This window comes from Nicotiana attenuata, chromosome 12 (assembly GCF_001879085.1).
Source record: "Nicotiana attenuata strain UT chromosome 12, NIATTr2, whole genome shotgun sequence".
Classification (NCBI taxonomy): Eukaryota; Viridiplantae; Streptophyta; class Magnoliopsida; order Solanales; family Solanaceae; genus Nicotiana; species Nicotiana attenuata.
In genome coordinates this window covers 31,607,175-31,618,591 of record NC_032000.1, presented here as the reverse complement: position 1 = coordinate 31,618,591, position 11,417 = coordinate 31,607,175, and the positions used below count along the sequence as shown (strand labels likewise).

Below are 11,417 nucleotides of genomic sequence, written 5' to 3'. Positions count from 1 at the left end.
ACCATACTACAGAAAACCTATATAAGGCAAGAATTTTTACGACGATATAACTCCACGAATCCTTTCCTTCCCCTCGAAGTAAACAAGAATCAACAAACATAGAATTCATTAAAAAGATTCACGTTTTAGTATCTCTTTAATTTGGGGTTTCACTTGCAGTGAAAAAAAAAATATGGAGGACGGCAGTTTGTATGGGAGCAGTGATGATGAATGTTACGATGATGAAGAATCGCTTGATGGGTTTACACAAGTTGAAGTAGAGAGTGATGGTGTCGGTCAAAAGCCTCCTTCATGCAAGGTATATACTATGATAAAAATTGTCAAAGCCAAAAAAGTTACCGAACTCGCATCTAGACGTTAAAAAAGTTGTACAAACAAAAAAATTTGAATCTAATAAATCAAATGGTTTGGGTAAAATTTGAAACAGTTCAATTCCTGAATCCGTCTCTAGCACCCTTAATTACCAATTTACCATCTTCATGCAAAACTTATCATTTTCTGGTTTTCGAAAGAACACGGTGCCAAATGAGTCTCCCTCTTGATTAGATTTTCCACACCAGGACATAAAGCTAATTGGGTGTGGGTTTAACTTAAGATGCCGTTGCCTATTGAACTGCGTTACTACAACAACAATAATCCAGTAGAATCCCACTAACAACCCAGTAGTGTCTGAGGAAGGTAAAATGTACGCGGACCTTACCCCTACCCGAAGGTATAGAGAGGTTGTTTCCAGGTGCGTTACTACTATATAATCCCGAAGGTATAGAGAGGCTGTTTTCGAGTGCGTTGCGTTACTACTATATCATTTTTTTTAAGGTATAGAGAGGCTGTTTCCGGGTGCGTTACTACTACATCATTTTTTTAATGTAGTGTCCACGCTAGCTTGTGCATACCTCAATTAATTCCAGGGGTACATTCCACTGGTATAGGTATCGTGTCTATCAGGTGACCTGAGACCTGATGGTTCTTAAATTTCAAGCCACTTCATTGACCTGCGTTTACTACCATGTTATGTTTTATTTCCTTCACATTTCTTATGAGTAATTCATATTGTCTGGTTTTGGTTGTAACTAGAAATACTCTTTTCACACACATATGTCTCCGTGTCACCTATAGGTCACGGGTTCGAACCGTGGAATCAGCCATTGATGCTTGCATCAGGGTACGCTTCATACATTACACCCCCTTGGGATGCGGCTCTTCCCCGAACCCTGCGTGAACGCGGGATGCTTTATGCACCGGGCTGCCTTTTTTGGTGGTTTCAGTTGAGCCTATATTGCATCCACCTCTAAGAGTAAGCATCATTCTGTTCGCTCTATAACAGGGTCAAGGACTCAAGTCCTGCAGTTGTGTGTGTGTTGAAAGGATCAAATGAAAAATTGGTACTAGTTCTTAAGGATTTCGGGTGATTAAAGATGAGAAAACATACTGAATAGTATTTTCTTTAACAAAAAAGGAAGAGCGTTATTGATTCCTAAAATTCTTTCTTATTATGCTGGAAATCCTGTAACTGAGATTAGCTTCTGGCCAGCAGCCTACTTTTTAATTTTCAGCCATATGCAAGCATTTTCTACTCTCAAAAAGCTAAAAGAAGTTCTTTGAAGCAGTGAATACTATTTGCAAAGTGAGTGTATGAGGCATAGGTGATATATAATTCCTTATAGGGAAAACATAGGAAGCAAAATGTCCCTGGATTGTGAGGTTGTCTGCTGTTTTCCTACTTACGAATTTCTTGAATTCTTTATGCCTGCTTTTGGCTTTTGCAGGTAATCAGGAAAGAGTCCCTTTTAGCTGCACAGGTCAGCACAATTTTCCCAGAAAATCCACTTTGCAATATGGATAAATAATTAATGATAGACATGTGAAGCATTAGTATTAAACTTGCAGAAAGTAGACTTGCAAAGAGTGATGGACTTGCTATCTCTGAAGGAGCATCATGCACGAAGCTTGCTTATTCATTATCGATGGGATGCTGACAAGGTCTTTGACGTTCTTGTTGAGAGAGGGAGAGATAAGTTATATGCTGATGCGGGTGTGACACTGGAAGAAAAAGATGATCATTGTTCCACTTTGTCGACAACTGAAATGACATGTCAAATTTGCTTCGAAGATGCCCCTGCTGAGAAGACTGCTGCAATGGACTGCAACCATAGATTTTGCAATGATTGTGAGCATCTACAATCCCTTCCCCGAGCCTCTATCTCTGTATGAGTATCTGTGTTTCTTTTATCTCTTGTCCCCATTTAATCATTATACTAGTGACACACCATTCTTGTTACATGCTTTGGAGTTTGTTGTCCCAACATTTCAAGTTTCTGTTTGTATGCCTCACATAAGTGGGAAAGCTAGGTGGTCCCGTTCATAATAGGAAGAATTACGAGAAAATACACATGACTTCACCCCATAACAAAAAATGACTCATGTTTTTAAGTTTTACCCCACCTAGCCCATATTGTACATATTTTGAAAGCACTAGCAAATTCAAAATCTGTGCTCTTACTATCATTGCTTCTAAAAGCTATGGAGTTAAATTTGTGTTCTCACAACCATTACTTTCACTCTCTCTTCTTCTCACATCTTCTGCATATGCTTCAAGGGCCCGTATATTTTCTATTTCTCCTCTTGTATCACCTGGTTGCAATGTAAGAAAATTGAAGAGTAGAAGTCCACCATTGAAGACCATTCAAAGCTTTGCTTTCGAAAATGGGTTTTTGAGTTTGTTAGTTGTTTCGATTGGGTGTTGTTCCAATTGAATAAAAATATCAAAAGGAATTTAAAATTTAAATTTGAAGTGATTTGGAGTAGATTTGAGCAAGATTTGAGTTAAATTTCAGAAAAGACGCAAGGAAGAAGACGAAGTCAGTTTTTTGTATAATTATGTATAATCTTGTATAATAGTGTATAAACACATCTTATACACTATTATACACTTTTATACACCTTTATACAAACGTCTGTAGACGAACTTTTTCCACGATTTTCAGTTGCAATTCTTGTTCAAAACCAGTCCAAATCTCCATTAAATGACTTCAAATTTTATATACAACCACCTTATACTATTTCTAACAAGTCTAAATAACACCACTCCAAATTTCTCACAAAATCAAATTCGAAATTTTAACCCACATATTTAAGCTTGTTAAAAATCTAATTTTTACCACCCAAATGGATTTAGTTTGTTGAATAATATTTGAGTCACAGTTACTGACTCGAAATTAACTTAAAAGCTTGAGGAATCTTTTTTAAAAATTAAATAGTAACTTTGAGAACCTTTTGGAGATGGATGTTGAATCTTAGCCTATTATTTTTGGGCTAGTTGGTTGTAAATTAAAATATGGGCTATAAAATTGAAAGTAGGGAGCCCAGTTGTTCTAATGTGAAATTTTCCTTCATAATAACCTAACTTTGAAATAACTGATGATTTCAAGTTTTCACTGCATATTTAATGGCATTAATAACATTTAGAATTTGTTTCTGTAGCAGCCCTATGGCTTTGTTGATTTTCTTTAGTGTGAAAGTGATTAGCACATCTTGAAAAGTTCAAGAGCTAGATTCACTTATTGCATTCATTGGTGCATTCACTTTCTTGTCACTCAAACAAACTATGGTGTAGGTTAAAAGTTCCCTGTACTTGTTTTATGTAGGTTGGACAACTCACTTCATTGTAAAGATAAATGAGGGTAAGAGTAAACGAATAACATGCATGGCCCAAAAGTGCAATGCAATCTGTGATGAAGGAAAGATTAGGGATCTCGTTACTGCAAAAGATCCTACTTTGGCCGAGAAATTCGATCGTTTTCTGCTAGAGTCATATATTGAAGATAACAAGAGGGTTAAATGGTGCCCAAGTGTTCCTCATTGTGGAAATGCAATTCGTATTGAGGATGATGAATACTGCGAGGTTGAATGTGCTTGTGGCGTACAGTTTTGTTTTAATTGTTTATCTGAAGTGCACTCACCTTGTTCATGTCTGATGTAGGAGTTTTGGATGAGGAAGTGCAAGGAGGATTCAAAGACGGTAATTTGGATAATTGAAAATGCCAAACATTGCCCAAAATGTCATAAACTTGTGGAGAAGAATGGGGGATGCAACCTTGTAAGATGTGTATGTGGACAGCCATTTTGGTGAGACTTTATTCATGTTTTTCAGTAGTGTCTTATGTTCTTCCAGTTAACTGTTTTACATGTTCCATTCATGTTTTCCAGTTTCCTTGCCTCCTGGGAGGTTTTTCTGTGTGTGTGTGGGTTGGGGGTTGCGGATCTCCTTCGTTTATTCTTTTCTGCTTATATTCCTGGCTAACTGTCGATTTCTTAAGTTTTATACTGGCATCTTATTGTGGTTCAATTTTGGATAAAATCCATCAAGTAGTGATATTTCAGTAATCCATGTTCTCAGTTCTTAGTCTAATGATGTTTGAAGTGCATCTGATGCAAACAAGGAAATCCAAGGAGTAGGAATCGATGACTTTATAGCAAGAAACTGTCACAAAAAAAAGGGAGAGGGAAATGCCAACAGAGTTGCGAAACAGATAACAAAGAAAACTTGACCAAGATAGAGAAGCAGCAACAGTCCTGGCTATAATATAAGCAGAAAAAGGAAGAGGAAGAATAAGTTCAATTGTGGAGAGTGGGAAGAGAAAGAGAAAGAGAAAAGAGACCATTTTCTCAAGGTTCTAAAAGTTAAAATCCTAAGGTTATCCAGAGATGTAGCTAATCTTTTGAGTGTAGGGTAATAGTTATAATACACCGAGAAAGAGAACTCATCCTTTCTTGGACAAAATTCACCTCCCTCCCTAGGTAGATGAACCTTATTTATGGGGGTGAAAGAAGAGAAAACTCCTGCTCATCATATCAAAAATGGGTAATAAGTGGGTTAAAGTGTTCACAACTAAGATCACCATCCAGGATTTAATATCCATTATAACAGTACTTTCTCTCTTTCTGTTGCTTATCCTTGTTGTGATATATATATTCAAATTTTCTTTTATACTTTGTAGTTGGTTGTGTGGTGGAGCTACTGGTTTTGAACACACATGGACTAGCATTCGAGGTCACACTTGTGGCAGTTACAAAGAAGGGAAAGAGAAAAAGAAGACCGTCAACCATCTCTTACGCTTTACTCACTATTATGAGCGGTATGTGGCTCATTTTGATTCATTGAAGGTTGAAGCAGATGTGAAGCAAAAGCTACATGTAAAAGTATTGAAACTTGAATCGACAGAATTGCAATCAAAGGACTTCAGCTGGGCAGAAAATGGATTTAATAGACTCCTTCAATCAAGACGGATCCTCTCCTGTTCTTATCCAGTTGCATTTTACATATTTGGTGAGGGACTGTTTGAGAACGAAATGACACCAAAAGAAAGAGAAATAAAGCAGAACCTTTTTGAGAACCTGCAGCAGCAACTTGAAATAAATGTTGAAAGACTTTCAATGTTCTTGGGAGAGCCATTTGCTGACTATCCTGAAGATAAGCTTTTGGAGACTAGAATGAAGATCATCACTCTCTCTGCAGTAACAGACAACCTCTGCAAAAAGTTGTAAGTGTGCATTATGTCTAATAATCCGCTATATGCAGTTTAGATACCGTCAGGATCAAGTATATTAATGCTAAAGTAGTAGTTTACTTGGGGTTTGGATTGAATCTCTTTTTTGAACCTTTTAAGAGTGGAAGGAGCGAAAATTTCCTCCTAACGGAGAAAAAGAGTAGTACTTTAAATGTGACTCTCGACAGGAGAATCCGAAGAATTCCAACAATTTCCCAATTCTTATGAGTAGGTCCTCCGGAACCCAGTAAACAACAACAATTACTTAGGATCAGCTAGCGATTATAAAGAAGTCTTCGGGTAAGTGAACTTTGTAGTTAACCCTGAAATGCAGTTGGAAAAGGCAAGGATCTCTTCTTAAATTGTGTAGAAACAAACTGATCTGTATTGATAATGTGTGTACCAATTGCAGCTTCATTCTTAGATTTGACTTCTTGCAGGTATGATTGCATTGATAATGATCTGCTGGTTCCTCTACAGCAGACTACTCACACCATAGCTCATTACAGATCCAAGGGAGTGGATAAAGCATCAGAACTACCTAATTGACATTCTACCAACAATTGTTGCAGTTACACTCTTAAATTATATCATAGTGAGCACTCTCAACTAGAGGCAGGAAAATAATGCGGGTTGCTTTCCTCATAAGCGGATCTAAAATTATATGCTAGAAGGTTCGAAGTAAAACTGCATCCACTATTCTTTTGTAACGTTTGGTATGAATTTTCGTCAAAAAATATCTTATATACTTTTAGCAAATTCTTAACTATACATAGTTCGAGTTGAAGACAATGTGTGCACAACTGAACATGCACATCCGCCTTTGGCCGAACAATGATGTGACAAAAATGGTCCCAACGTGATAAACCATGCACCATTGAGTAATTTAGAAAATTTGAGGATTTGGATTTGGTCACTTTTGTTTTGTGAGGGTTCATCCTTCAATATGCAGTATTTGCTTTAGTTAATTGCAGAACAGGTTGTCCAAAAAATAGAAGGATCTATAGGAGTATTCTATCTTTCGTTCAATTTTTTTTTATTTTTTATTTTTTGGTGTGGGTGTGGAGATGTGTGGCGAAATTGACTTATGTGGAACAAAAACTAGATTTTGAGGAGGATATTACTTTGTCGAATTCCAAAAAACAGTATATTATTCAACCTTTGAGGAAAAGAATTGTTAGAAAGTTGAAGTTTGACATATCAAGTTTACATGTCAGCATCTAATAAATATCTTGTCCACTCGAGTGAAAGTATATACTCACTGCCAAACTATTTGGATTTTTTCGCTTATCAATTTGACAAATTTTCAAATTTTGAATCGGATTATTAATAGATTTGCTTGAATTAAAATCTAGCTATCCAAATGACGTCAAAAACACTATGAGTCGTAGTTGTTTAATGTTAAATGGTAAAAGTTTACCTTTTAAAATATTAGTCAAATTCACTTTTGCTCAGATAAGTAAAGGTGACAAACTTTTTGTAATAGATATAAATTTTTGTCATTCAAATATAAAATTTTGTTATATACAATATTTTATTTATGGTGAATGTCTATATTTTAGAGAGACTCTAGGGTTTGTTATTTGGTGGCTAAGTCACTTTTTCCCTATAAATAGAGGGGTTCTATTCCATTGTAATTGATCCCAAAACAATAAGAGTTCTCTCTCTCTCTCTCTACTTTTCTCTGCAATACCATTCTTCTTCTTTTGTTGTTTTATAACACGTTATCAGCACGAGACTCTAACCAATTGAGTAGAGGTATCTGCTTTGGTCACCAGGCTTTGGGATACGTGTATGGTGCTCAACTTGTGTATAATATTTAGCATAATGGTTGTCAATTATTCCATGAACTTTCTTCATGATTAAATTCTGGATTTAAGGTAAGTATTTTACTTTATTTTTCTCTTTTAAATTCTTGACATTCTATATTTGATTTTAAATACAAGCAAAGACGATAAATTTTGATTGTAACTCTAATGGAGTTTGAAAGAAATTATAACCACCCAAAGTGGTAAAATTTCTATGCCTTGCCATGATCAAATTCATGTATGATTGTGGGCAAAGAATTGGAAACCCATCCCATTGAATTTGCTTCATTCTCATTCCCTTAAGAGAATGTGATAGCAGTATGTGATAAGTCTGAAAGAAGACAAAATTATTACTATGAATGTATCAATGGATGTGGACGTGGCAATAGACGAAATTATAATCGTCATCATTCTGGTAATGAGAATAATTAGGATTCTCAAAATAATCCTTCACTGTGTGAAAGTAATATTTGTCATCGATTTGACATGAGATTTTGTAAAGCACATAGAGATGATTATGGTCCATTCATGATGTGAATGTGACAACATGTGATTTATGAATACATATTCATTCTTGGAAGAATATGGACGTGCTAATGGTAGTGAATATACCACACTCACCTCTAGTAGAATGAGGTTTGAGATGAAATAAGAAAACACTGTCATTATTATGGCATGAATGACCATTGGTCACATACCTATTGCACGCCAAAATACTTTGGCGACATGATTATTAAAGGACAACAGTAATGCAAGAAACAGATCTTGCATATAAGTTTTACCATGACCATAATGGTATCACTTTCTCTTTGAAAGAGATATTCACCATATAGATGTTGATGAATATGTGGTAGTACAAAATTAATTGAAAGCTCTAGAAGAGCCAATTATACTACTTTGGAGAAATAAATTTGATTATCAATAAGACGTTGTGCCGTAGTAAGTCTCAAAGAAACTTATTGAGTTTCTAAAGTATTCGCGAAAGCGATTGGTTGAATTGAGACTATAAATAAAGGAAAGATTTAATATCTTCTATTACTACAACTTGTAGCGGGGTAATATGTATGTGAAAAGTTATACTACACAAATAAAAGAATATCACAATAAAGTGGATGTTTATTGATATAAAAACCCATGTCATAATAAACTTGGAGTTTATTCATAATTGCGCACATCATGGTGTAAACCTAAAGTTTCTCAATATTGATAATTTCTCCAATTGGCATAATTGGTTTAGCCATTAATTTAAGCATGATGTGCAAAATAACAGAGAATTCACATGGGTAAATATTAAAGAAATAGAAAGTTCTTTATGAATTCTCTTATGTTGCTTGTTCTCATTAATTAATAGACCAACTAAAATTGGGATTGAATCCCGTGAATACTGAAAATATCAAAGGTGAATATGAGCCCGTTCACCTGCCATGTATACCACATAAGATGCATCTATGAGATAGTTACATGTGCGATTATTATTAACCCGCAACCTGATGTTTGAGAGGTAATTTGCTCAATAATTTAATTTAGAGCATAATTTCCAGATTTTCTTTTCAAGAAAAATTCATCTTGATAAGTTGGTTTACATCATAGTTAGTTTAGCAAAGTGATTTATTGAGTGCCTCCACTTAATAGCTAAACTATTGCGTATGAGAACAAAGTTATCTATATCAGTTTGATATACGTTATATACGAAAGTATATTACATTCTCCCCTCACAAGTGGTTCGGAGTTTGGAACCAAAATAATTCCATCTTATTATTATTTATGTGCGGTGTATATTTTGATTAACACCATAACGCACAAAGGTGGATTTTCAAAGTTGAGGAAGCAAGTTAGTTTTTCTAACACGAGGAGGAGAAAGGATAAACAGTTGAGAAAAAGTTACGTAGAATGAATTATCATTTCTTCATCTAGATCCTCGAATAAGATAATATGAACTTGAAGTTCATAAAAAGATAATTCATTTGTAATATATTGCAAAGCATGCCAGACACATTTGCTGACCTAAAGAAAGTAACTATATTCTCACTGCAAATGCTCCTATTAGAATAAGTCATAGAAGGACAAAGCCTATGGTACGCCTAAAGCGTATAGACAAATCAGTTTCAAATAAACTTCTTAATAAAGAAGATGAGCAAATGATCATAATAAGGAGGCAAGTGATCTAGAAGATCACATGACATAACATTTCATAAAATCTCAGGAGAGATTCAGGTACCTGAAAATATGAATGAAGAGATCTTTATGTCATGTCTTTATGAAAAAATATTGGAACCGATATAAAACGTTCGTCGATGACATCTATGATAGCGCTAAGTATAGATGAGGATCTTATGTCTGTCGAATATAGACACAAAAATATTGGCCAAATGAAAGAGACACCAATTCGGAATAGAATTAGTTTCATATGATAGACATGTAGCTTTGGACATGCATTTCAAACACTTGAAAGTATAAAGTCAATGGTGTGTGCAATCACCTCTATCTATCTTATATATCTAGCATGACCTGAAAACTTGATGTAAAATTAAAGTCCATTTATATGGCGTATATGACTTAACTTATGACAAATCCCTGAAGGATTTAAATTGCTTAAAGCATATAGAATTCTTGGTCATGAAGTACTACATCCTAAGTGTAATTTGTGCACACTTGTATCTTGCTATAACTATAAGCATGATAATGTGATAGCGAGAATTTTCAAGGTGCAACATATTCATTGGAGTTAATCGGATTTATTCACCAAATCTCTGCCGACGTCAACCTTCAAGAAGCTAGTGCATAAGTTTGGATGTGAAGGCTCAAAGATGTGGATTGATGCTCTCATCAGGGGGAATTAATACGCGTTGTACTCTTTTTTCCCTTACAAGGTTTTGTCCCACTGGATTTTCCTTGCAAGGTTTTTAACGAGGCAACCAAAAGGCATATTGTTAGATATGTGTACTCTTTTTCCTTCTCTTGAATTTTTTTCCCATTGGATTTTATTTTAGTTAAGGTTTTAACGAGGCACATTATCTGTTGAATAGACATTCAAGGGGGAGTGTTATAAATGGTATTTTATTTATGGTGAATGTCTATATTTTAGAGAGACTTTAGGATTTGTTACTTGGTGGCTAAGTCATTGTTTCCCTATAAATAGAGGGGTTCTATTCTATTGTAATAGATAAAATCACTTTTCAGAAGTATGAGAAATAAGGGTCATTTTGTCTTGTTATTGAGAAAATTAGAGAAAACAAAATAGATTGATGATATTTTTTATTCTTCCCACTGAAAAATCAAACGCAGGCTAATAACAATCACAAGAATTCCAAATTAATAAATGAACAGATTGAATGGCTCCACATATAACATATTTAAGCGTCTGCATAACATATTACAGTGAAGATAATATAAATAACCAATAAGATTAACAAAGGAAAAAAAATTAAGATTAATAAAGGAAAACTAAAATTCTTTTTTTTCTCTCCCTTAGAGGGTGCACAAATCAAATAGGCTTTTTAAATGCAAAAGTTGTTGGGGCATATACTATTAACCATGCATTTAGATATAGTATATTCTGACAATTGTCATGGTTAAAAGTCTAAGTGGGAGATTGTTGGGATATATACTATTAATCATGGATTTGGTTTAGATATAGTATTTATTATGATAATATTGTTCATTCAATTTTAATAAAGTTTTAATAGATCATATATTAGTCGGTGTCCTTTGCTTATATAGTAGATGATTTAGTGTATAGAGTTTAGCTTATACACGGAAGATTAAATCATCGGTTCTTATAAGTATAAAGTTTAAGTTCACAATCTAATGATGGAAGTGGACAAACCATCAGGAATGATTGTAGCACAAGATTAAATATAATTTATCTTGATTATGGGAATGGTTTAATTCCAACTTCTTGTGCTAGTACATTTTGTATGTATTGAACGGACCAAGTAGAGATAAGTATTTTATACTGACTTAATAAAATAAACTCTCTAGCCATTAAATGTACTTATACTCTTAATCTTGATATAATTATTATTAGCTGTATATATTATTATTGTTTTGATTTATTAAAAGG

At 34.5% G+C, this 11,417-nt stretch overlaps 1 pseudogene; it reads left to right on the top strand.

Annotated features, from left to right (window-relative positions):
• Positions 1,771 to 6,407, top strand: LOC109235518 (annotated as a pseudogene).